Genomic DNA, 27,622 nt, shown 5'->3' with positions numbered 1-27,622 from the left:
AAAAGCGCTTTCTCCTCCTATCAAAAGGGATCCACCTCCTAGCAAAAGAGCAAAAGCGCTTTCTCCTCCTATCAAAAGGGATCCTCCTCCTAGCAAAAGGGCAAAAGGGCTTTCTCCTCCTATCAAAAGGGATCCTCCTCCTAGCAAAAGGGCAAAAGGGCTTTCTCTCCTATCCAAAGGGATCCTGCTCCTAGCAAAAGGGCAAAAGGGCTTTCTCCTCCTATCAAAAGGGATCCTGCTCCTAGCAAAGGGGCTAAAGGGATCCTCCTCCTTGCAAAAGAGCAAAAGGGCTTTCTCCTCTTATCAAAAGGGATCCTGCTCTTAGCAAAAGTGCTAGAATTGAACTTGAAACGGAACAGTAACACGGGACTAGGAAAAATTGTAAACGATTTAATACTTATGCTTTTTACATAGGGACATAGCGGCTACACATAGTATTGATAGGGCTAGAAAGAATAGTGTAAGGCATAATGCATGTACTTTATTCATAGGGACAGCCCTTTTGCCCTTTTACAAGGAGGAGGATCCCTTTAGCCCCTTTGCTAGGAGCAGGATCCCTTTTGATAGGAGGAGGATCCCTTTAGCCCCTTTGCTAGGAGCAGGATCCCTTTTGATAGGAGCAGAAAGCCCTTTTGCCCTTTTGCTAGGAGCAGGATCCCTTTGGATAGGAGAGAAAGCCCTTTTGCCCTTTTGCTAGGAGGAGGATCCCTTTTGATAGGAGGAGAAAGCCCTTTTGCCCTTTTGCTAGGAGGAGGATCCCTTTTGATAGGAGGAGAAAGCGCTTTTGCTCTTTTGCTAGGAGGTGGAAGCCCTTTTGCCTTATAATAAGACGTAAGCCCTGGGTTCCGTTCACTATCATGTGTGTAGCACGAATTTCTTTTTGGTTCTGAACACACAGTTTTAACTCATTTTCATTAGCACGATAAACTTTTCGTTTTCTTAGAATCAGACATTTATCAGTTTCCCGTGTACCTTAGCAGGAATAATACACAATGTTGAGAAGCTTAGGTTGTAACTGCTTATAGTAAAGGACTATAACAAAAACCATAATTCTGGTAGATCATCCAGTGCAGTTGTTGATTGAAGAATAACCACAGATATACACAACACGAATAGATTACATTACTGTAAGGTACATTGTGAACAGTCATTGATCATGAACAACAGAGGTTACACATCGTCACGAGTTTTAAAGTTAGAAGAGATAAACCATTTACCAATAGAGATTAATTTGCTATTCCTAACAAAGTAGAAGCGTTCTTGCAGATAACAATCGATAAGGGTGTTGCTGCTATCAAAAATGTACCAACTTCAGCTGAATCGTTAAATGTTCTTCCGTCGAGTCGCAAGTTAAAAAATTAGTCTGTCTGTAGGCGTACTAGGCAAGATGATGAGTGAGGTAGTTTGGCATTGCTTTCCTCACTGGGTCAGAAAGTACTATTGCAGCACGACTGACCCTATGAGCAGCACCTTTCATAACACTCAGATGCACTAGTCATGCTCTGAATGTCATTACTCAGCACTACCCATACCCCAGCAACTTGAATATTGTCACAGCCATGAATGTTGACTGGGACTTCGGTGGAAGCTACACTTTACTCTGGCCTGTCCCAAGAGATGGATGCAAAGTACTGTATCCATCAAGAAATGACAGCAGGCAGTTAAACATTAGAAGAAACGAAATTACATTAATAAAGGTCAGATAGGTAACCAGTTTGAAGTCAGAAGAGAACGACAATTTATCAATAGAGTTAGACGTAAGAGTAAAATGTTATATACACATAAACAAACCCCCTAACACTACAGCCCTTGAAGGGCCTTGGCCTACCAAGCGGCCGTCGCTCAGCCCGAAGGATTGCGGATTACGAGGTGTCGTGTAGTCAGCACGACGAATCCTCTCGGCCGTTATTCTTAGCTTTCTAGACCGGGGCCGCTATCTCATCGTCAGATAGCCCGTCAATTCTAATCACGTACGCTAAGTAGACCTCGAACCAACCCACAAATCCAGGTAAAATTCCTTAACCTAGCCAGGAATCGAACCCGGGGCCTCCGGGTAAGAGGCAGGCACGCTACAGGTTATATATACGAGTATAGCCTATATAGTTTAAATGTTAAGCTCGAAAGAAACCAAGTGTTAACCAATAGACGTTGCGACATCGTTGCGACTTTAAAGATAGAAGAGACTAACATTTTATCAGTAGAGCTTAAATGTACATTTTCTAAGAGTAATAAGAGACACACAGTTTATAACCCCTCGTAGTTCACTTAATAGTTTGTATTGTCGAGGGCTGATGTAATTTCAGGCTGGGTCATGGATTTTATTAGATACAAGGCTCCTCGGTTGTATCATTAGCATACTAACCTTAAGTTTACAAGGCGTTGGGTTCGATACCCGACGGGTTGTGATTTTAACTGCGTATGATTATGTTTTGTGGCTTGAGAACTAAGTGTTTCCGTCGTAATAAACTTCTCTTCATCTACATCAACAAGGGCTTAGATTTAATTTTCGGCTGGGTCATAAATATAACTGTGCATGATTACGTTTTCTGGCTTGCGAACTATGCTTTTCGTCGTGTTAATCCAAATATATTGAGAAAAAGGTTAAGGAGGAGAAGAAGAAAGAGAAATAACAGGTCCTGTACGCTACATTCCGTGTTTGACACAATTGTAATGCATGAGGTCTTAAGTTACAAGTTGTCAGCCTACGAGACAGCCCTCTAGTTAAGTCTAAACGAATAAAGTATAGCAGCTATCTTGCATAGTAGCCTTGTTCCGAATGTCAAGCTAATAAAAACTAATAGCTTATGAGTTACAAGTTGTAAACCCTGTAGTAGCTCTGCAGAGTTAGACTTATGCCAGACTCAGCTATAGACCCCTTTGTGCCAACAGATGCAGAGTTGTATTCAAAGAGTCGAAGTGTGTGCGGGTCAGATATTTCATTCATGTCAATTGTAACGGCATGCATCTCTGCGACAGCTGAGTTGCTTACATAGCGTAACCGGCTACACTGTCAGCAGATTCCTGAAGCCTCGTGGTTGTGAGTAGAAGATTGTTCTCGAGTCACTAAACCTTCGATTCCCTATTCAAAAATGTTAAACAACTATAATTAATGCCAGACTCAGCTTGAGGTCCTCTTGTCGCTTATACCACGCTCGGAAGTTAAAAGCCCTCGAGCACCCCTTTTTTAGTCGTTTCTTACAGCAGTATTCCATCACCCTCCTACATCACTCCACCGAGAGTTGCAAGTTAGGAGGGCATCCGGTTAGGAGGATAGAACCTCGAATTAGGGTAATTCCAGGCTGGGTCATGGATTTTATTAGATACAAGGCAAAAAGCCCTAGCACAGCCTCCACCGGGTTAGTGCCATAAGAGCCCATGTATACGCATGCTTCTACTTACTTGTGCTAGGTCACTCACTTTTATCTATCCTATCCGACCTTCCTCGGTTAACTCTTGTTCTTTTCCGACCCTTACGCTATTAGGTTTACGAAGGCTAAGGAATCTTTAATTTTAACTCCTTTCGTAGCCTTTGTCTTTCTTTGGCTGATACCTTGCGCGGTCGCTCATCTCCCCTGGACCTAAGGTTGCTTTTCAGCCTTACGTCTCAATGAATGAAGCATGTTATGTATTAAGGCTTACACCATCGCCTAGGAGGTTAACGCGTGGTCAGCGCAACGTCAGGCCTGCAGGGGTATCGAACGTAAAGTGTAAGTAAGGATTTTATTCTGTATTCGGGAATTCTGATAATACGCGAAATGCTGCAGAGCTATATTCCGGCACCACATTAATTTTACGTATTACATTGGGTATTCAGTACAAGGATAGGTAAGGTCTTCCTGCGTGATTGTACCTAAGATGCAAACTTGTAGGGAAAAAATACTTTGTATTCTATGTGTTAGCAAATACATCGAAAGCTAGTCAACTTGCACGTGCAGTTATTTCTTCTATGTTATGCTAGGCTCTCCGTTTTTAGAACTTCGAAGATGCTCCCCAATATTACGCTGTCTGTAAATAAAGCATTTGTATTACACCTCACACCATATCCCTAGTCCTTCCACCAATCTCAGCATCAAAGTCCCTGGATCATGTCTTATCTCGTCTAGTTGGGTTGAGCGTAAGATCGAATCTCAAATTTGAGACTGTAACGCCCTTGTAAAGTTAAGCCTGGCGTCATATGCATGGGTTAACCTAGCACTCTTAACCATAATCAGGTAAGCAGCTAAGTCTTAAGAAGTTAACGATAGGCCATGTAAGGCGAGGTACTGGTATCCCCCGACCCAGAGTCTGTAGCTCTTGAATACTGTCATTAAGGCGGTAGAGGTGGGATCCCTCGCTGAGTCCAAGGGAAAAATCAACCCTGGATGGTAAGCAGGTTAAGAAAGAAAGAAGAAAACTAGAGAATGCGTCTATAAGGCTCTGTATATGTCTAATTACCTCTGTGTCCTAGCACAGCTCTCTCCTGAGTTAGCCCATCCCTGTTAGTTACCCTTACGACTAGCAGTATACCATTAATAAAAATCTACCCCTCCACCCTACCTCATAAAACAATTCAGATCTAAGTAGAGTAACGTTATCTTGGTAGCAAGAGCTGTAGTTCCGTCATCGCGAACAAGCTATGACCTGTAGCTGAAGACTCCGCGTTCTCTCTCAAGTCAAGTATCTCGCATCATAACATATTGTCAACATTTTTTAGTACTACACCAGGTAGGGGAAAATACAGCTTAGCTCGCAAAGTCATTCTTTTTCTGCTGAGATGAACATGTCTCCACATTTACTGTAGTCAGTACACATCGTACACATATTTCAATCAGGGTGAGGATATTTGAATTGCACTTAAGCTCTTTAGTTTTGAGTTTATGTCAACTCCACGTTCGAATCCTTAGGAGTAGCATTTACTCTGCTCCTCTAGGGCTGAAGTACTCCCTACAAGAGTTGGCCAAGCAGGTTGGATAGACGATAGCTTAGCACACAACATGCCTACACCCAGCTAAAAAACCCGAGTTCGCTAATGCAGGCACAACATCACAGGTTGCTCGGCTCCTACCTAAGGCAAGGGTGCCCCTGGAGGAGCTTTACTCTGCTAGAACCTTACCACATCAGAATGAAGTGTCCTACAAGAGTTAGCCAAGGAGGTTAAACAGACGACAGCTTAGCACACATCATAGCTAGACTCAGGTAAAAAACCTAAGTTCGCCATTGCAGACACAACAACAGCACAGGTTGCTCGGTGCCCCTGGAGGAGCTTTACTCTGATCAACCCCCGCCCCCTCGGAATAAAGTGACCTACAGGAGTTGGCCAAGGGAGGTTATACACAACAGCTTAGCATACATCATACCTAGGCTCAGCTAATGACCCCTAGTTCGCTAACACTTTCTCTTCCAAGTCAGGTATCCCTTTTAGCAGCCTCTTTCGACAGTATTCCATAAGATAACGACATCCTATTTTCTGAAGGTGTCCGAGGACGTAGCGCGTAGCTAGAGGTAGATTGCGCGTGGCGGCCATCTTGCGCGGTAGCCCTAGAGGTAGATGGCGCGTGGCGGCCATCTTGCGCGGTAGACCTAGAGGTAGAATGCGCGCGGCGGCCATCTTGCGCATTAGCCCCTGGCCCAGAGTCCCCTTTTTATCACTACTATTATTATTATTATTATTATTATTATTATTATTATTATTATTATTATTATTATTATTATTATTATCTTCTTTTCAGCGCTTCGTGCCCGCCTCGGTGATTGTGTCCCACTGCAGTGGCTATATCGGTATTTCAAAGAAGATTTTAACAAGCACGGCACTGTATTGTTATTCATCCCGGTTCTTGTCATCCCATACCGGCAAGTAGGTTCAATTCAAGTCAAGGTCGCTCAGAAGTGCAGTCTCATCTTGAGAGCTGAGGAGATGGACACGGATCACTAGAAAATGAATATTGTTTTTTTGTTCTCCTCGTCGCTAGGACATTGACTCCCGAGTCAGGATGTTCTTTTTAGGGCGTTCCCATTTATAAACAATGACTTACCGACACAATGGGCATGCATGTTTCACCAACACACACAGCAAGTGCCTTATAAATCCGTAATTGCTTATTTACTTATTCATTAATTCGTCCACTTATTTGATTTACTGTTCAACAGGCATTTCTGCCCACTTACAGAATATTCAGAAATACAGTGATCTTCACTATATATTTCCTATAACAACAAGATGTGAAAATAAGTACATATTAACGTCTGAGTTGTGCTTTTGTACATCATTATTTGGTCCTACCACATATTATTCGGACTTAATCTCACACATACAAGATAGAGTTAATATTATTATTATTATTATTATTATTATTATTATTATTATTATTATTATTATTATTATTATTATTATTATTATTATTATTTTTATCGATGCCGATCAATGTAAGTTATATTTAATGGAAATTATCCAGTGCAAACAGTAATAATTCTATTTCTTATGTGAATCAACGAACGATATTTTGGGTTTTCATTTATAATCGCACTATCATCAGAACTGCTCAGACTACTTGAGTTTCGCGAAGCCCATTTGCGCCTTCACAACGTAAATACAGCAAGCGCTTGGTATACGTTTTGCAGAATGCCTGCCTAAACTCGCTGATATTAATATTCAGAAGGTCATGGATTATCTAAAGTCGAGGTATTGCACTAGAATCACAAAGTACTTAAATTCTTTCCGTATAACTTGTCTTTCGCTAGGCCATTTTGCGCCTTCCCAAAGTAAACACAGTGCTTGATATACGTTGTGAAAAATGCCTGCCTAAACTCACTGATGATAAAATTCAGAAGACCATGGATTCTCTAAAGTCTACGTATTGCCCGAGAATCGCATAGTAGGTACAGCTAGTATACAATAAAATTAAAAATATGAAAATTTATATTTTTCTTATGAACTATGGACAGTGGTAAATGTATGTTTAAATTTAATATTTTAATGTCTCCTAACATATATATTTTAATGTAAATTAATCGGAATCTCCTTCCAGAAAACTCAATTTATAACAACCATGAAGTCGGCACCGAAAAAGCTACAAGTGAACGAGGGAAAAATCAAGTGGGCAGGAAAGTTTAAATATCTAGGTGAATAGACAGAACCCAACATTTTTGAGAATGAAAACCCTCATGTTCTTCATGTCACACATGAATAAAATGGAAATGATGTACCATATAACCAAGAGTGTCTACAACGAACACCAATATCCTTGAATGATCTCACACACTACCACACTGTCATTCGTCCGGAGGCCCCCTATGCTGCGGAGTGTTTTGTAATGAACAAAAATTGCCTTATAGAGAATATTGAGATCAAATTAATATTTGTATGAACATTCTTGTGCTCCATCAAAGACGATGGTCAATACAGAAGACCGCATTATCACGAACTGTATTTCCGGGGAGGAAGACAGTTGAAATGACGTGGCCCTTAGATGGCCGAAACGACATGAATGAAGAAATGATTAATAATAATAATATTATCAGGGATAAATCAGAAACCAAACAAGGAAAGAACTGCTAAACTGCAATGAGCTTACAAAATCACCTGGAACAGATACAACAATACATCTACATCAAAAAATGCGAAATTACGACGCAGCACAGTTACCAAATTAGAGGAACTTCGTGCACTCAAAACCTTGATACCTAGAGGCAGGTCACAAATGGTCACAAGTAAAAGATATCGAAAAACTAGAGAGGGAAATTCCCAGAGAAATCCTACAGCAAAATACTGAAATGGAATTTGGATAAAAAAGAAACCACAGGAAATAATAATCCACGGACACCTACACAGAATGGATATCAGCAGGATGACAGAGGAACTTCTAATCCTAACATATCCCTGAAAAAAGAAACAATTGGTTAATGGAAATAAACGAAGTCTAAAATAAATTGATATTGCCGAGGAAACTATTCACGATAGAGCAAAATTTAGAAGAGTATTAAGCTAATATAATTTACGCAAAAACTAAAAGAAAATATGGGGATGTACAGAAGAACGCAGAAAGGCATTGAGTGAATGGCTGAAGAGATATTGGAAAGGAAAGAAGAAACATTGTACCAAATAAGTTCAAACGCGCTCCATAGTTGGGCATAAAGAGATAATAATAATAATAATAATAATAATAATAATAATAATAATAATAATAATAATAATAATAATAATAATAATAATAATATGTTTTGGTGGGCTGAGTGGGTCACACGGTTGAGGCGCTCGCCTTCTGACCCCACCTTGGCAGGTTCGATCGTGGCTCAGACCGGTGGTATTTGAAAGTGCTCAAATACGTCAGCCTCGTATCGATAAATTTACTGCCACGTAAAATAACTCCTGCGGGACTAAATTCCGGCTCCTAGGCGTCTCCGAAATCGTAAAAATAGTGGGACGTAAAGCCAATAAATCATGATGGTGATGATGATGATGATTATTATTATTATTATTATTATTATTATTATTATTATTATTAACGTGTTTTGGTGGATCAATAGAGGTGCAAGAAGGTGCGGGCTGGAATGGATCTAACTACAAGTCCGAAAGATGAATTTAAAATTTAAATAAAGATTATATTTTCAACTGATAACAAGATTTAACAATTTTCACTAGGTGAAATAACAAAGAAAAATCAGGTACAATGCAAAACGAAAGTACAAGTTGAGGGGTCTTTACAATTTTGGGCTACGAGCCCCAAAGTTCAACAATTTCTGAGCTCTCAGCTCACAACCACAAATTATCAAAGGGCAGAAAACCTCTAATTACGTGGAGCACTTGCTCCCACCTCGTAATGTTAAGCCTCCTAGAGGCACTTTCAAAATACCAGAAAGAGCTGACCCGCACTTAATTGTCCAAGCCTATTCACGGCCATACCATACATTGCGATCGCTTACAAGAATTAAACAGGGGTATTTTGTACCCAATCTACTGGGCCTTCGCAGGAAGGAAAACAAAATGGGTTAAATTAATGGCGCAAAATACAAGATTGAATGGAGGCGAGTACTTGCACTCCTACATGAAAGCTTGTTAAAACCTAAGTGGCGCTAAGCCGATACACAGGGGCTATTCCCACACTATATAGGTGACTTGTATAAGAAAATTTTAACACATTAGGAAATATTAGAAAATCAGTTACGAAAACATAGTCACCTCAAGTCGAAATGAAGGGGAGCTCGAGAGGGTAAAGCACTCTCTATCCCCGATTTACATTTAAAGATATATGAAGTTTTACAAAGATGGAAAAAGATTTACATGTTTTAAGTTTAAAGGTTACATATTAAAGGTTTTGGACCTGCCCCGCGGGTTAAACTGCTGAGCTAGCAAGGAAAAAAGAAATATATTAAACGGCCATTACCTTGTTGAAGAGCTGCTGCCCGAAGAAGGAGGCGCTACCCGTCCCCTGCCATGCTTCCATACACTGAGCTAGATGTTGTTGAAGTGGCGATGAGCCGAGAAAATCAGCAGCTTTTAAACCCTCGTGGAAGATTCGAGACCTTTCATGAATAATAAAGACACACCCACTCAACTTTATTGGGTAGCTAAGAGTTACACATGGAAATTCGAAGAAGAAACCTCTGATAGGTGCAAAATTAATTACAGAAATGACTGATTGGCTAAGTTCAAAACAGGCGGAAAGAAAGCTTAATATTGCCAACCCACAAACGAAACAACAAAATTTAGTAAAGACTAAAACTTATAAATACAAAATTTCTTCAACAAAAGTTCCTTCACTTCCTTCAGTTTTTTGGGTAGAGACATCTGTTAGCGAATGTCCACACTTTTGATCCATAGAAAACAAAACACGTTGAAATCCACACAGTATAGACAACTTTGTAATCCCAAAATTTATAGTAGAGACCTCTTCTGAGAAAACTCACGAATTAATACAGTTCAAAAAGTTCACAGTTTCTCCGGTAGAGGAGGACTTATTGGCGAAAGATTTAAATTTGCGGCGTAGAGGTGTACCGCCCGGTACAATTATTATTATAAGTTTTACAATACATATTACCTCGCGCCGACTCAAATAGGTCTATGGCGACGATGGGAGTGGAAGGGACTAGGAATGGGAAGGAAGCGACTGCGACCCTATATAAGCTACGTCCCCCAGTATTTGACTGGTGTCAAAATGGGAAACAACGAAAGACCATCTTCAGGACCGTCAACAGTGGGTTTCGAACCCACTCTCTCCCACCCAAACTATGCAGCCTCTCTCTCGATAATAATCATAATAATAATAATAATAATAATAATAACAATAATAATAATGGAGTTTTCACTCCAGGTAATTATGGGGCTGTACCATAATTAAGGCCACTGTCGCTTCCTTCCCACTCCTAGCCTTTTTATTCCATCGTCTTCATAATACCTATCTGTTTCGGTGCGACGTAAACCAATTGTAATAAGATGAAAAACATAATGGGTGTACATCGATCGCACTCGAACGCATTAAAAAGTAATTACCTGCGCCCAAAATTCCATTAAGTAAGCACATCAGTTGCCCTCGCAGTACAGTATATTTATCCCCCAATATGTGGAAAAGCTAACTACTGAAAATGTTTACTCCTGTGGCAATATATAGCGTGGTTGTCTTGCCAGAGTTTTTCCTGAAGTGGTCAGAAACTCACAGATTTTGCCAATTATTTAATTTCATAGCAGGTGATGCATCATATCTAGGGCCCGGATTCATATGCACTAAAAACTCCAAAAATATGCATGTACATATGCATTAAAATGTTGAAAATATGCACTAAAATAAAACAAAATACACTTACCAAAAGTATTATTCAATTTTAACTCAGTGTTAAACTGACAAGCATGTTTCATTCGTTGCAAAATTATGCATGGCAGTAGGTTATCAAGAGTTTCTCAATATTTTCAGGGGTCAGTGACTTTCTGTTGTCGGACAGAATTAATTTATAAGCTGAAAATGATGGTTCGACGTCGATGGACGTAACTGGGCAATACTTGTACACTGGCTATGACTGCTAGGAACATTCTTCTGGCAAAGACTGCCTGATTCCGATAATGTATTTGCTTATGGATTGAACCTTCTTCAGTCCTGCGTTTGAGTCGAACACCGCGCTGAGTTTCCTTTTAACTTTTTCTCCAGTTTCACCAGGGTCACAATGTAAAAAATAATGGTGTTTTGAATTCACTGAAGGGATTCCTGTAGGGATGCACCACGAGTTTCAAGGCGCTTAATGGGCTTCGAAAGTGACGAATAATGCAAATGGATGAAACTGATATCATTATAGTGCAACCTTTCCACCCCACGCCGTTTGCCGCATAGAACCAAATGACTGCATGATAATCCCTAAAAAATCGGGATACCGCCATATAGCACCATACGCCAAAGCGCCTGATGGAAAGGGACCTTTTTAGTCTAGAGTCAAATGCCACCTCATCAGGAAGGAACAAAAAAATTTCAGAATGATGGGTGAGCAAATGCTCTTCCGACCGTGCAAGGGTCTACTGCACCCTTCCGTTCCAAAGAATCAAACCACCGACCTCCCAAGGCCATGGTGCGTTCGCGGCAGAAGATCAAAGAAATATCACATAACTAGCTTAAAGGCATAAATGAACGGAAGGAAACCTGGGATACAATGTTATTCGGCAAAATGACTGGCAGACAAAAATTTAAATACCTATTTATTGAGCCTTGATAAATCAAATTAATTAAAGGTTGATCCTGAATATTTATAGTATATCAATGTTGAATATGCAATGTCCAACGGACTAAATACAAATTGTAAAGTGTCAAAAAAAATTTATTTCTCCTTTACTTCTTTCTTCTTCCAGACATGATGATAAATATTACATCATAATTTGTATAACATACTTTTCAAATAAAAAAATCAGAAATATCCTTATAAATGCGACGGTTATCATTACGAACTTTCTTCACTATCAGAAGAAGCAATTATTTATACAACAAAATAAATTGAAGATAACTTGAAGTGGTCACCTAGCTAAATTAATTATATTACAAAAATAAACAAAGAATAAATGAATGCTAGTCGATATAATCCTAACCAAAATAAAATGACTGATGTCGGGTCCAGAAATCGAACCCACATCCCAATGAATCCAATGACAAAAATTACGAAAATAAAACTCGATTTTATATCCACATAAAGAGTGAAACACGACTAAAAGAATGTATTAAAAAAAGAAAATATGTACACAGTATGAAAATAAACAATAACAATATACACATGCAATTGGCTGTATATAAAAAAATGTGGCAACAAAAATCCATGGTTGCCTCAGAACTCGAACCGATGATATCCAAGATAGCATCGACAAACGGGACAAAAAAACTGCCTTTCTTAATTAATCATATGGTCAACAAATAAATGATAATACTGGCGTTCCAGTTAGTTAAATATTATTATAAGATCATACATGAAAAAGTCAAAGAACCCTTTAAACAATAATCAGTGTCGCACGGCCTTCATTCTAAGTGGAATAGCTCGAACAATACAGCATACAGTAATCCTTTAAAAGGGACAAGCCTTCTTCACTCTCCCCTCATCGTAAATCTTTGGATGTCAAAGCCCTGGCAAATAATGGCCCAGTGTGGCAGAAATATCCTTTCAACATCTCAAGATGAAAGCAAATCGTTTCCCTTGGAACACATATTTGTTAAATAATCTTATTTCATTATATATTCTCATATCATATTTCCAAAGCTCCACTGGCTTATAAATTCACTGTCCTGCCATAATTCTATAATACTATATCAATCCAGTGTTCATTTTCTTATATTCACATCCATCAACTCAGAATGACCGGCTTCGATTCCATCCGATTACAGAATACAGCCTAGCTTTTTCCTACGTTTTAAAATCAAATCAATAAAATCAAATTTGGATTTTAAACATATCCATAACGTTTTTCGCATATATAGAAAGGGAAAATATTTCACATAAAAGGAAAACGCTAATCTCAATAGGAGGGCGTCTGTTCGATGTCTAGGCATGTCACTAGTTACGCATATAATTAATACAGCCATCTACAAATATAATCATGCAAATTACGTGAAAATAAGAGTGCCTTGCTATCCTAATGTTAACAGTCGATAATCCATTTTTACAAGCATAATCACATACATTATCATAATAAGCTTGGATATCACGTAAATAAATATACAAAATTACGGCTTGGCTCAGTGCCAAAACAAATCTACTTTCTATTTCATTTACCTAATCTAAGCACTCTCAAACTAACTAATATTTTTTTATCACGTCAAATACATGCATTACGTTAATTATATATATATTTAAGCCCATGGAGTAGACTATTAATTCCATGAAATGAACATAAATGAATATGAAGACCACTCACCTCTTTCTAATTAAAAAATACATGCAATTTACATGTCTAACTTAATTTACGTGATCTGCATAATGAATAACCGCGCATTTATTAAAAAAATATTTCATTTTAGTACTTATCATCATGTCGTAACAATCCAAGGTTCGGGTCCCGGGTAAGACCCTCATTCTTTCTTTCTGAGCTTCCATGGTGTTGACGTTGGTCACGGGTTCATGTCCGTTGCTACTCCCGCTGATCTCGTTCATATTCCAATGGTTATCTTCTACACTTATAAGAGTTTTTATGAGATTAAGACTTGTTGCGTCACTTTAACACACAAAATACAATTAATTGCACTATAATGAAATTAATACTTGTTGCATCATTTAAAAAGTTACAATTATACCGTTCTTGCGATCACATAACTTCAACCTGTTTTTAAATACTATTGTTTGTAGACAATTACAATATTCTCGAAGATATAAACTGTACATTTACAGTCTGAAACACTAAATAGATCAGAACACCATCAAACCGTGGTTCTGCTTTGGATCCTTCGCGTGAAGTGGATACTGTTGTCATCATCTGATTCCTTTTATAAACTTTCCCCCTTCCATGCAAGAGACAGTAGATAGTCCCCACTACTTTTTTAAATTAATAGTTCCACGTGTCGTATGACATCGGTAATACACTCAAACGTGTGACTCAGATTCTTAAGTAGTCTGGTTATGTGCGGAACCTGAAATGTTCGGCCATTTATTCAAAATTAATTATCAAAATAATGCCCCAACAATGTCTTCCATGAAGGTGCTGCGTACAAGGGACGCTTAGCGTGTTATATAATGCAACAATTGCGTATTCTTCCACACGTTAATATATTATAAAGAATTAGAATTTTGGCAGATGTCTATAATTAAATCATATCACATCCCGAGGTTTCCCATATTAAATATTATGTATGCCTCGAAATCTCATCATAATAATGCAATTCGCGAGCTGGCAACATCGTGTTCGGCCATTTTTTTCAACGGGTGACGGTATCATTATCAATTTTTCTGGCTTGAGATTTTCTTCCCTCTCTCTCTATCTGTGTATCCTTTTAGTTAAGACGGAGTGGTGTTTAGCAGGTTACAAAGGTTGTGTAAGCATGTGCAACCTAATGAAACTTTTTGTAACAAGTACGAGGGAGCTTTACAAAGGTTTTTCACAGCCAAATAATTAATAAATAAATATGTACATGACCGATAAGGTCACATCTGCCTTTCCGTCGGACTCAAGAAATTTGGAAAAGGTTACAAATTACTTGACTGATTTCAATTTATTGAAGAGACTCTCATTTACATATTTAATTGTGGTCTCTTCGGCAGTGTATTGTACTCATGAGCTCTCGGTTTTCAACCCTAAACCTTTGGTTATCCCGTTCGAGTATAAAAGCAAGTTGACCCAAAATTTCTCGACGTTGTTCTAATTCTTCACAATTTTGACACCATGGGATATCCTCGTCTTCCTGGTTTTCAATCCTTGTCATCTGGACTTCATCTTCCTCAAGATTCTCATCTTCTTCATCCTGTGGAATGTTGTCATCATCTTCATCTTGATCCTCTCCTTCCTCCTCGGAGTTCTGGTCTGGCTGGTCCAAATTTGCTCTAATGCTTCCTGGTGGATAATATGGCCGTAAATGGGCTGCATTATATATCGTTTCGGTTAAACCATCCATGCTTTGGACTTTATAGGCATTATTTTCAAGGTTTTCATTTACTCTGTAAGGTCCAATGTACAACTCCGCAAATTTGTGATAAATTTTGCTGGCGGGATCTGACACTGCTGGGCTCTTTACCAACACATATTCTCCCACCCTCAGTGGTCGATGGTATCTCTTACCTCGAAGTCGTCGCAGTCTTTTCTCTGCTTGTTGTCTCAGATATTCAGCTGTTGCCTGGATACAAAGTTCTGCTGAAAATCGCGGATCTTGTGGACATGGTATGGCATTATGCCATGGTCTCTTCGGCATCTCACCAAAGTGGATGACGCTGGGGATCTGGCCGGTTGACTCGTGTACAGTCCCATTTATGCACTCTTCAATAATTGGGAGGACATCTACCCAACGCCAATGTTGACGGGGGCAATAGATTCGGCAAAACTTCCCGATCTCCCTCATGATACGTTCTGCAGGATTAGATTCGGGGTGACGAATAGAGCTTAAATGGTGTTTCACCCCTAATTGGTCAATGTCACGCTTGAAAACCCCAGAAGTGAACTGGGAACCATGGTCTGTCAGAATGCATTCCGGTTTTCCCATTTTAGGAATGATTTTAGTTTTAATTTGGTTGATGGCCGCTCGGGTATTGGCTTTTTGGACCGGACATAATTTTACATACTTTGAAAATACGTCCACACACACAAGAATATGTTGCAGGCCACGCCTAGCACGTGGTAACGGGCCGTAAAAATCCAAAGCATATAGCTCCTTAGGCTTACTTGGCAGCAAAGGTCGTGGTAGCTGCTTCAACAAATAGGTATTAGGTTTCACCCTTTGACACGTGTCACAAGTAACCAATATTCGGCGGACTATTTTTCTAAGATTAGGCCAAATGAATGCCTCTTTCAGTGTTGCTGACACTTTATCTATTCCTGCATGACCTATGGCTCGGTGGGCGAACCACACCAACTCATTCCTTAGAACTGGTGGTACCACAATTCGGTATCGTGTATGATTTTCGTCGATGAACTTATGCAAAATGCCATTGAAGTAGTTATACTTCTCCGCTCGCTTCTCCAACTCTGTATATTCTGCCGTGCCTGGTTGGATTCTTCGCTTGAAAAAGTCAATCAACCGACTCGTCTCCTGATACCTCTCTTGTTCATCACCGATGCTTTTTAATTTCTCTAATGTCTCAAGATCCTCATCCACAAGCTGGATCTGATGGACGAAAGTACTCTCAGGATCAGGATTCCGACTGAGTGCATCAGCAATGACGTTATTTTTGCCTGCACAGTGTTCTATTGTTAAATCATACTGCTGTGCAAACAAACACCACCGATTAACTCTTTCGCTAGTCATGGTTGATTTTAACATAAAAGTAAGAGCCTTATGGTCAGTTCGCAATACAATGGGGAAACCATAAATATATTTCCGCCAATGACTTAGGGCTGTTATAATGGCTAACATCTCAAGCTCAGTTACGGTATATTTAAATTCATGTGCTCGTAACTTACGGCTCATGAATGCCAAAAATGAGATCTTCGGTTCCTTTTCGGGGTCTTCCTGATATAGGACGGCGCCTACTCCTACATTTGATGCGTCCGTCTGTACAATGAACTTCTTTTTATAATCTGGATACCCGAGCTTTACGCTGTTTGTGAGGAGTTCCTTCGTTTTTACGAATGCTGCCTCACATTCATCATCCCACTTCCATCGATTATTCTTTTTCACCAAATTTTGCAGAGGGGCCACAACCTCTGTGTACCCTGGACAGTGGTCAGCGAAGAAATTACAAATACCCAGAAACTGCCTAATATGTTTCACCCTAGTTGGTTTCGGAAACTTCTGAATGGCCTGAATTTTACTGGATTCGGGGTCACACCTTCAGAATCAATAATATGACCCAAAAATAAAATGCTCCTTTGGCAAAATTGGGATTTCGAGAGATTAATTTTGAAATTGTTTCTGTCCAAATCTATAAGTAATTTCTTGATATTTTCGAGATGTTGCTCTACAGTCTCTGATGCAATCAAAATGTCATCGACATATCTTATTGTGAAGGCTTTCACTTCATCACTCAAATTTCGATCTAAAGCTCTTATGAGGGCAGATCCTGCATTCATTATCCCAAATGGGAGCCTGTTAAAAACATACGTAGTTTGATCAAACATAAAACCTGTTAATATTTTAGTTTTTGGATCAAGTTCCACATGGTGAAATGACGAAGTCAAATCAACCCCTGTGAATAAATTCATAAGACGAAATTTCTTCATAATATCCTTGATACAAGGAGTCTGGTCATACTCGGGGACTAAGCGCTTGTTTATTGCCCGGGCATCTAAACATACTCTTAATGAGCCATTCGCTTTCTCTACAATTACTAACGGATTTAGGTATGGTGTGGGGAATTTAGAAATCAGGCCGCTCTCTTCCATTTCACGAATAATCTGGCTTACTTGATTATGGTATTTCTCTGGTACAGGATAAGGACGCTGTCGAAAAGGTTCCCAGCTATTTACCACTAATGTGTATTGAAAATTTGGAATCTTCCCAGGTCTTGATCCGAAAACTTCCCTTTGTTGTTCAATAATTTGTTGCAAACGAATTATCTCTTCATCTCCGATCTTGGCCTCACTGATATTCTTCTGAACTAAGGATTCAAATAACAATTCTTCTTCTTCTTCTTTCACCGCCGTGACCATAATTCCAGATTCATCGATGACCTTCTTACTTATCTCTTCCATTTCTAAGAAATTTTCTTCCTTTTCTGGTTCCGAACATAATCGAGTGTGCCAAATCATCTCTTCTTGATCTAAATTTTCAACGTCATTCAATTTCATCTCCTTTTGGACTGAGTCGAATATAAAGCGAATCTCGTTACTGTCCATGTTGATATTTGCTTTATATTCTCGTAGGAAGTCTGACCCAATAATAACACTGTACTCCATTTTTGTTAGTACAATGAACGGATGTGAAATAATATTGTCCCCCAGTTCCAAATCAAGATAAGCTTGAGTATTGCAAATCGTAGTCCGATCGGGTATCACACCACGAACTTTAATATTCGATGTTGGAATGACTGGAATGTGGTTTTTCAACTTCAATTCTTCCAACAAAGCCTTAGATACGACGCTGACACTTGCGCCTGTATCCACCAAGCATCGAACCCGTGCTCCATTTACTCTTATGTAGATTACCGGCAATTCTCTTACGACCTTTGAATTCAATTGGATCTTGTCTTCTAATAACTCATCCGGCTGTATCACCCACGTGTCGATCGTCACTATAGTCCATGTATGAGTCTGAGGATTGATAACCTCTGAAACTCCGACTATCTCCTCGCTTAGCAATCGCGCTTTTTTTTGGATGGATTTCCTCGTTAGCCTGATATTCAGGGGCACGAGGATTTAACCTGTTCTGATTAGCTTTATGATTCTGTAAAGCGAGACTTTCGGCTCCTTGGCATTCCGCCGTTTCCGTCAGCCGCCGTATGGGTTGTTCCCATATGTCTTTCCCTTGTCTAGACCCATTTAAGTCTCTAACATATTGCTGAGATTCCCTCTTTCTGTTTTCGAGATCTCCTTGGTAGTTCTCTTTCTGGTGCCTGAAATTCTGATCGTTCCGACGTGGCCATCTAGAATAGGGCCGACGATCTCTGTTAATGCCCCTTTGCCTGTACTGCTGTTCGCCATATTGTCGTCTAGGTTCTCCCCAAGAACGAAAATTCCATCGGGTGTCCCTAATATTTCGATTACCAACATATCCCTGAGTGGTATTTGTGCCTTGATCTTTGACTACAATTGCACTTTGTTTCTCTTGACAATCCAATGTATTCACCATTTCTGATTGTCTGGCCCTAATTTGATGTCCACTCGATGTTTGGTCGAGGTGTCGTAAGATCTGTTCTGCTTCTACAGCCGTCTTTGCATTCGCAGCAATCAAGATTCGTTGAACATCACCTGGGAACTCTTTGGTAATGGCCGATAGAAGTTCCACTTCAGCCGGAGGGTTATCCAGCTCCCTCATTTTCACTAATTGCCCAGTGAAAAATTCACAAAATCGTGTCGTGCCCGTCATGGAATAACGACGTGAATACAGCTCCAAACGCAATCCTAATTGCGTTTCCATTCCCCAGTATTTATCGAGAAACATTCTCTTAAAGGTATCGTAGCTATCAAAACAATATTTGAAAGCTTGAAACCATACCAAGGCTTGGTCCTCTAAGAATTTCTCCACGACCCTTAATCTACGTTCCGGAGCTACCTGATGGTCAACCATGTAACCGTCCATCTCAGCCAAAAATTGTTTGGTGTTACAGTACCTCCTGGTTTGAATCGCTTCGGTTTATCTTCATTCATCCGAATTACATTATAAAACGGTATGGATTCAATCGGCAATGTTGTAGAATTATGCATCTGTGCCGCCGATATCTGATCTGCACTATTGTTCACACCCTTGAATAAACCCATTCCTTCTCCTTCTATCTTAAGATCATAAGGATTAACGTAGCTTTTTTTATTGGATCTGTTTTTATTCCTAGTTCCTGAAAGTCATCCTGTAATTCCAGTTTCACAATCTTTTCTCTCAACTCATGTATAAGGTCGTCATGTACATCTACTTTTATCTTCGTCTTTTGCATCTTATGCGACCATTCCTCGATCCTATCTGACGTCCTATCCTCATTCCTCCGTACCTCCACTTGGACCGTGACTATTCCATCGAATGCCTGTTTTCTGACCTCAGATATTCGCTTATCCACGTTGGTAACAATTTCCTGTTTCAACGCATTGGTTTGGTTCCGAATGTCGTGCATATCGCCCTGAGTCTGATGGACCTCCTTCTTAACATCTTCTATTATCCTATCTGTACGTTCCTGGTGATCTGTCACCGTTTGAATATGAACATCGATTTGTTCCGCCATACTTAATGTCTGAGCCTCAACACGTTCGACGCGCTCAATTACCGTGCCTAACGAATTTTCTAGCCGTTCCTGTTTTTGTGCGTATTATACAGTCGTTTATCTAACTGTGCTGTGTTCCATTCACATTGTGTCTGGTACCCCGTTATCTGTCCTACCAGTTCATCATAACGTTCAATTGTTTCCTCCAACCGTACGTTAAAGTCCCCCATCTGTTTATTAATTTCATCTCTCCCTTCCTTACACTCCTTCTGTGTTTTCTCCATATGTTCATTAACCTGATCTAATTTCTGATCAATCATGTCCTTAACTGTTTCACTACTCTGATCTATTTTCTGATCAATCATGTCCTTAACTGTTTCTTTACTCTGATCTATTTTCTGATCAATCATGTCCTTAACTGTTTCACTACTCTTTTTAATGTCTTCACTATTCTGACCTATCTTCTGATCAATCACTTTCATATTTTCATTAATGTCCTCAAACCTTTTATTACTCTGATCTATCTTCTGATCAATCACTTTCATATTTTTATTAATGTCCTCTATCAGAGCCCTCATGTCTTCCATATACATTCTACACAATATTTCAATAAAGTGGGCCCCCCTTAACTCGAAACTCGGATTAGGAGAAATCTATTTGAAAATGAAATCAATTCAAGGTTACCTCAATCCAAAATCACAAAATTTTCACAACAATTTAATTTGAATTAAATTTATAGCCTGAATACAGCTATCTCAAAATTATTCAACAGTATAATTTATCAAGGGTACCTTTCATCACAATGTTTTAAATATGTAGCCTATCATTATTATATTTATTATTATTATTATTAATTTTGAATAAGTTCGTATAATAAAAATATCGCAAGTTAAATACCAACACAGGTGGTATATGCCAATAAATTAGGCCATCCTTCCAGTATTGAGGCAGATACACCTAATACACTGGGTAATATCGTCCCAAAACTTTCCACATGAATCCTAACTTACTGCCACTTAACAACAAACACTAAAGGCCTGAGGTCACCTTTACCCACCGCGAAACACTAACACAAAATTAATAAATGATTCACTATGAGTAATGAGGCCTGTTACAACCAGTACCTCCTGACAAGTACCCATGAATACGATTACCTGAAGGGTATCGATATTCATTTTTACCTCAGATTTGGGAAAACCATTTTATTGTTTCCCGGGATTTAATTAAATCCCTACATGATTTTGGGTACCTCAATTACTATGAATGACTGTCCTGGTTATCGTCACTTAGACTATAACCACGACTATGTTTTCATTTTGCCAAAAATATCGCATTAATTTTAATCTGTCATTCACTTCTCATACTGATCCAATTATCAGCATCCCATAAATTGAACAACCATCGTGTTCCTTCATATAATAATTGGTCAGTCCCTAAAAAATCGGGATACCGCCATATAGCACCATACGCCAAAGCGCCTGATGGAAAGGGACCTTTTTAGTCTAGAGTCAAATGCCACCTCATCAGGAAGGAACAAAAAAAATTCAGAATGATGGGTGAGCAAATGCTCTTCCGACCGTGCAAGGGTCGACTGCACCCTTCCGTTCCAAAGAATCAAACCACCGACCTCCCAAGGCCATGGTGCGTTCGCGGCAGAAGATCAAAGAAATATCACATAACTAGCTTAAAGGCATAAATGAACGGAAGGAAACCTGGGATACAATGTTATTCGGCAAAATGACTGGCAGACAAAAATTTAAATACCTATTTATTGAGCCTTGATAAATCAAATTAATTAAAGGTTGATCCTGAATATTTATAGTATATCAATGTTGAATATGCAATGTCCAACGGACTAAATACAAATTGTAAAGTGTCAAAAAAAATTTATTTCTCCTTTACGTCTTTCTTCTTCCCGACATGATGATAAATATTACATCATAATTTGTATAACATACTTTTCAAATAAAAAATCAGAAATATCCTTATATATGCGACGGTTATCATTACGAACTTTCTTCACTATCAGAAGAAGCAATTATTTATACAACAAAATAAATTGAAGATAACTTGAAGTGGTCACCTAGCTAAATTAATTATATTACACAAATAAACAAAGAATAAATGAATGCTAGTCGATATAATCCTAATCAAAATAAAATGACTGATGTCGGGTCCAGAAATCGAACCCACATCCCAATGAATCCAATGACAAAAATTACGAAAATAAAACTCGATTTTATATCCACATAAAAAGTGAAACACGACTAAAAGAATGTATTAAAAAAAGAAAATATGTACACAGTATGAAAATAAACAATAACAATATACACATGCAATTGGCTGTATATAAAAAAAATGTGACAACAAAAATCCATGGTTGCCTCAGAACTCGAACCGATGATATCCAAGATAGCATCGACAAACGGGACAAAAAAAACTGCCTTAATTAATCATATGGTCAACAAATAAATGATAATACTGGCGTTCCAGTTAGTTAAATATTATTATAAGATCATACATGAAAAAGTAAAAGAACCCTTTAAACAATAATCAGTGTCGCACGGCCTTCATTCTAAGTGGAATAGCTCGAACAATACAGCATACAGTAATCCTTTAAAAGGGACAAGCCTTCTTCACTCTCCCCTCATCGTAAATCTTTGGATGTCAAAGCCCTGGCAAATAATGGCCCAGTGTGGCAGAAATATCCTTTCAACATCTCAAGGTGAAAGCAAATCGTTTCCCTTGGAACACATATTTGTTAAATAATCTTATTTCATTACATATTCTCATATCATATTTCCAAAGCTCCACTGGCTTATAAATTCACTGTCCTGCCATAATTCTATAATACTATATCAATCCAGTGTTCATTTTCTTATATTCACATCCATCAACTCAGAATGACCGGCTTCGATTCCATCCGATTACAGAATACAGCCTAGGTTCTTCCTACGTTTTAAAATCAAATCAATAAAATCAAATATGAATTTTAAACATATCCAAAACGTTTTTCGCATATATAGAAAGGGAAAATATTTCACATAAAAGGAAAACGCTAATCTCAATAGGAGGGCGTCTGTTCGATGTCTAGGCATGTCACTAGTTACGCATATAATTAATACAGCCATCTACAAATATAATCATGCAAATTACGTGAAAATAAGAGTGCCTTGCTATCCTAATGTTAACAGTCGATAATCCATTTTTACAAGCATAATCACATACATTATCATAATAAGCTTGGATATCACGTAAATAAATATACAAAATTACGGCTTGGCTCAGTGCCAAAACAAATCTACTTTCTATTTCATTTACCTAATCTAAGCACTCTCAAACTAACTAATATTTTTTTATCACGTCAAATACATGCATTACGTTAATTATATATATATTTAAGCCCATGGAGTAGACTATTAATTCCATGAAATGAACATAAATGAATATGAAGACCACTCACCTCTTTCTAATTAAAAAAATACATGCAATTTACATGTCTAACTTAATTTACGTGATCTGCATAATGAATAACCGCGCATTTATTAAAAATTTATTTCATTTTAGTACTTATCATCATGTCGTAACAATCCAAGGTTCGGGTCCCGGGTAAGACCCTCATTCTTTCTTTCTAAGCTTCCATGGTGTTGACGTTGGTCACGGGTTCATGTCCGTTGCTACTCCCGCTGATCTCGTTCATATTCCAATGGTTATCTTCTACACTTATAAGAGTTTTTATGAGATTAAGACTTGTTGCGTCACTTTAACACACAAAATACAATTAATTGCACTATAATGAAATTAATACTTGTTGCATCATTTAAAAAGTTACAATTATACCGTTCTTGCGATCACATAACTTCAACCTGTTTTTAAATACTATTGTTTGTAGACAATTACAATATTCTCGAAGATATAAACTGTACATTTACAGTCTGAAACACTAAATAGATCAGAACACCATCAAACCGTGGTTCTGCTTTGGATCCTTCGCGTGAAGTGGATACTGTTGTCATCATCTGATTCCTTTTATAAACTTTCCCCCTTCCATGCAAGAGACAGTAGATAGTCCCCACTACTTTTTTAATTAATAGTTCCACGTGTCGTATGACATCGGTAATACACTCAAACGTGTGACTCAGATTCTTAAGTAGTCTGGTTATGTGCGGAACCTGAAATGTTCGGCCATTTATTCAAAATTAATTATCAAAATAATGCCCCAACAATGTCTTCCATGAAGGTGCTGCGTACAAGGGACGCTTAGCGTGTTATATAATGCAACGATTGCGTATTCTTCCACACGTTAATATATTATAAAGAATTAGAATTTTGGCAGATGTCTATAATTAAATCATATCACATCCCGAGGTTTCCCATATTAAATATTATGCATGCCTCGAAATCTCATCATAATAATGCAATTCGCGAGCTGGCAACATCGTGTTCGGCCATTTTTTTCAACGGGTGACGGTATCATTATCGATTTTTCTGGCTTGAGATTTTCTTCCCTCTCTCTCTATCTGTGTATCCTTTTAGTTAAGACGGAGTGGTGTTTAGCAGGTTACAGAGGTTGTGTAAGCATGTGCAACCTAATGAAACTTTTTGTAACAAGTACGAGGGAGCTTTACAAAGGTTTTTCACAGCCAAATAATTAATAAATAAATATGTACATGACCGATAAGGTCACAATAGCCAATACAGTTTCAGATTCAAATGCGCATTTTGTTTGAGAAACACACGCAGTATGACTATCGTCAATAGTTTTAACGACATCTTTCACTTGATTAAAGTTCCCCTGGTAGAACGATACTGCGGATAACCAAGTTCCCTATCTTGTGAGAACAAGTTCCGGCGAAAGAGAAACCTGAGGCAGATGGGTTTTACACAATTGGACACGAGCCGCCGCTTTTAGCAACAGTTTTTTCCCACTTGAAATTACTTTGTTGACAGATGGAAAGAGGGTACCTATCTCTTCTGCAATACGATGCAATCCATGGGCCAATCATGTAACATGGATGAGATTTGGAAAAATACTCGAATAGTGACCAGCTTTCAACATATACGAAGCTGCATCTGTGATAATAAGACGCACTTTGTAACAACCACTCTCCGATTCACTAGGCCACACAAGTCGCAGAGAATCGTTAACAAATATTGCAACTGCAGCGTGGTTGGTTTCTTCTAGCACTTTGCACGAAAGTAAATGAGGTTTGCCGGGTTCTTCCGGACATAATTTACCCACTATGCTATGTATCGACCACACGAATTGGTTGTTTCATCTACCGATATCCAGACACAGTTCCCTTTTAGTCAGATAGTACCGAATCAATGACAGCAGTGTGCAGTGAAATTAAATAATTCTTCCTAAGTGTAGATTCATCTGGTATTCTTTGATTAACACAATACTTTTCAAGGAACGAGCGTAGATGTGGATTATTCAGTTTATGCAGTGGAATGTTGCTGAAAACAAAAGCCTTACAAATATCAGCAGAAAATGTACTAACTTCACACCGTGTTTTCACGTTGGTTAAAAGTAGCTGTTGCATATTCTTACTCTGCTCTTTTGATCTGAGATGTGAAGTTGTTTTCGAATACCGTTCAATTTGAAATTTATTATCACATTTTACTCTCTTCTTGCACACTTGACAGTATACTACATCACCGTCACTTGTATATAGTCACTATTGCCTGATATCCACTGTTAAACTAAAATAGACCTAGCGCTCTTATACTTTAGGCATTTTTGCAGTTTAATCTGGTAAAACACTGCAATAGACGACCATCAAGTTAACAGATCGAACGCACTTGTTTAAGCAAAACTTGGGAGGCTACTGTAAGGAGAAAGGTGTCCGGATATTTCGTACCGCGGACATTCCGTACCACTTGATTTTTGAGGACATTTCGTAACACCTATGTCGTTATCTGCCTGCCCAAGGTTTTTTCCGTAATCCCCAAATATTTACGCCAGGGTAATCCGCACACTTGATGTCGAAAATGGAATTCCATTTCCACGCCAGCGGGCGGAACGAGCCTGAGAGACACACTTTAGAAATCAGAAACAAAAATAATTTCCAACATTTTCTGAAGAAAACTTCCATTTTAGTAATTGCCTTTTAAACTATAATCATCACCTACGTTTACGTCAATATTATCACAAGAAAGTCGGTTTTTTAAGTATAAATCCTCAAAAAACAATACAATACAAATAGACATCGTTTTCGGGTGCAATGTGGCTGGTGAGCATAAGAATGGATAATATTACTATTATATTTTGTGAATAATTATAAACTACTGCATTATTTCAGTGCCAAGTAAGTAAAATAAAATATTCTGATGTACTGGCCGATATGGGCTTGAAGGTCACGCAGAAACAGGAAATTACTGAAAGGTGGAAGTAGTTAGGTCTCCGCTAATGACGAATACGAGATAAGAATTAACACGTGTGCCAATTAAATCAGTTGCGGCCGACGGAAGGTTAGCATCAATAGTGGTCACACCATGCGGGGGCTTCTGCGCCGGTAGTGAACAATGGATATACAAATTAATACATTCATTAGGACATCGTTTTTACTTCGCAATACTTCTCACTCTCTCACGTGGTTCGGAATCTCCTCTCCTAAATGTTTTAAAGTCATTAGCTGACACTTCGGAGGTAATCAGCCGGTCAAGTGGTACGAAATGCGCAGTGTTCCGAAATACCCGGTGGTACGAAATGTCCGTGGTACGAAATGTCCTAGAACCAAGGAGAAAGGAATGTCAAAAGGAAATAGCTGTCGTGAAATGCGTCATAATCCGTCTACCTGCTTGTACTGCGACACTGAAAGCCCTTTCCTAGACCAGGAGAAAGCTTCTCGTGTTGCCAAGGGATGTAAAACATATGGAGTTCATTATATTTATCATTTCATTCAGAAATCTTACATAGTCGATCATACGTTAGAGAAAAATATACCTGTATATGCATGTGCATTTTTAAAATATCCGGGCCCTAATCATATCCTCCCGAGATTTTGGCTTCAAATACAAAAGTTGTGGAAAAACGCAAGGAAACGTATAATAAAAGGCACATGGGAAGTTCCCATGATCGGGTATGGTACCACTTTTATTGAATTACAGCTTCTGGTCTTCATTGCTCATGGCTTTCGATAATATTCAACTACTGCAATCCATGTGGGCGAAATACTGCAGGAAATCTGAAGTAGAAATATCACCTTTTGAACAGAAACTCCTCAATTACTGCTAAAAGTGCTACACATGTATGTGACGTGTTTTTCTGAGCATTCTCACTCAATTTTAATTGTGCACTTCACCATTCTTACCGTTTTGTAGACACTGTCATTCAAACACAAACGAGTACATATATTAAATTGAGCGACATAGATGATAGAGTCGATCCAAAATTTTAAAAGTCCATGAACAGTAGTACTTTTAAGGGTATATTTCTCAACATAGACGAATAAATATTAGTACAACACATTTTCTCATCAAAGTTAGTACTATAAATTTAATGATTAATTCTGTTTCAATTATTATCTTAAATAAATTGACATCTCGTCGCCATAAGACCTATCTGTGTCGGTGCGACGTAAAGCCCCTAGCAAAAAAAAATTGACAAGTACCAAGTTACTTGTACTGTACAATATTTGGAGGAGTAATCTTTAACTATACCAGTCGGTAGCAAACTGTTCCACGGGGAGTCTTA

This window comes from Anabrus simplex, chromosome 1 (genome assembly GCF_040414725.1).
Source record: "Anabrus simplex isolate iqAnaSimp1 chromosome 1, ASM4041472v1, whole genome shotgun sequence".
Taxonomy (NCBI): Eukaryota; Metazoa; Arthropoda; class Insecta; order Orthoptera; family Tettigoniidae; genus Anabrus; species Anabrus simplex.
Note: the sequence above shows the minus strand (reverse complement) of the source record.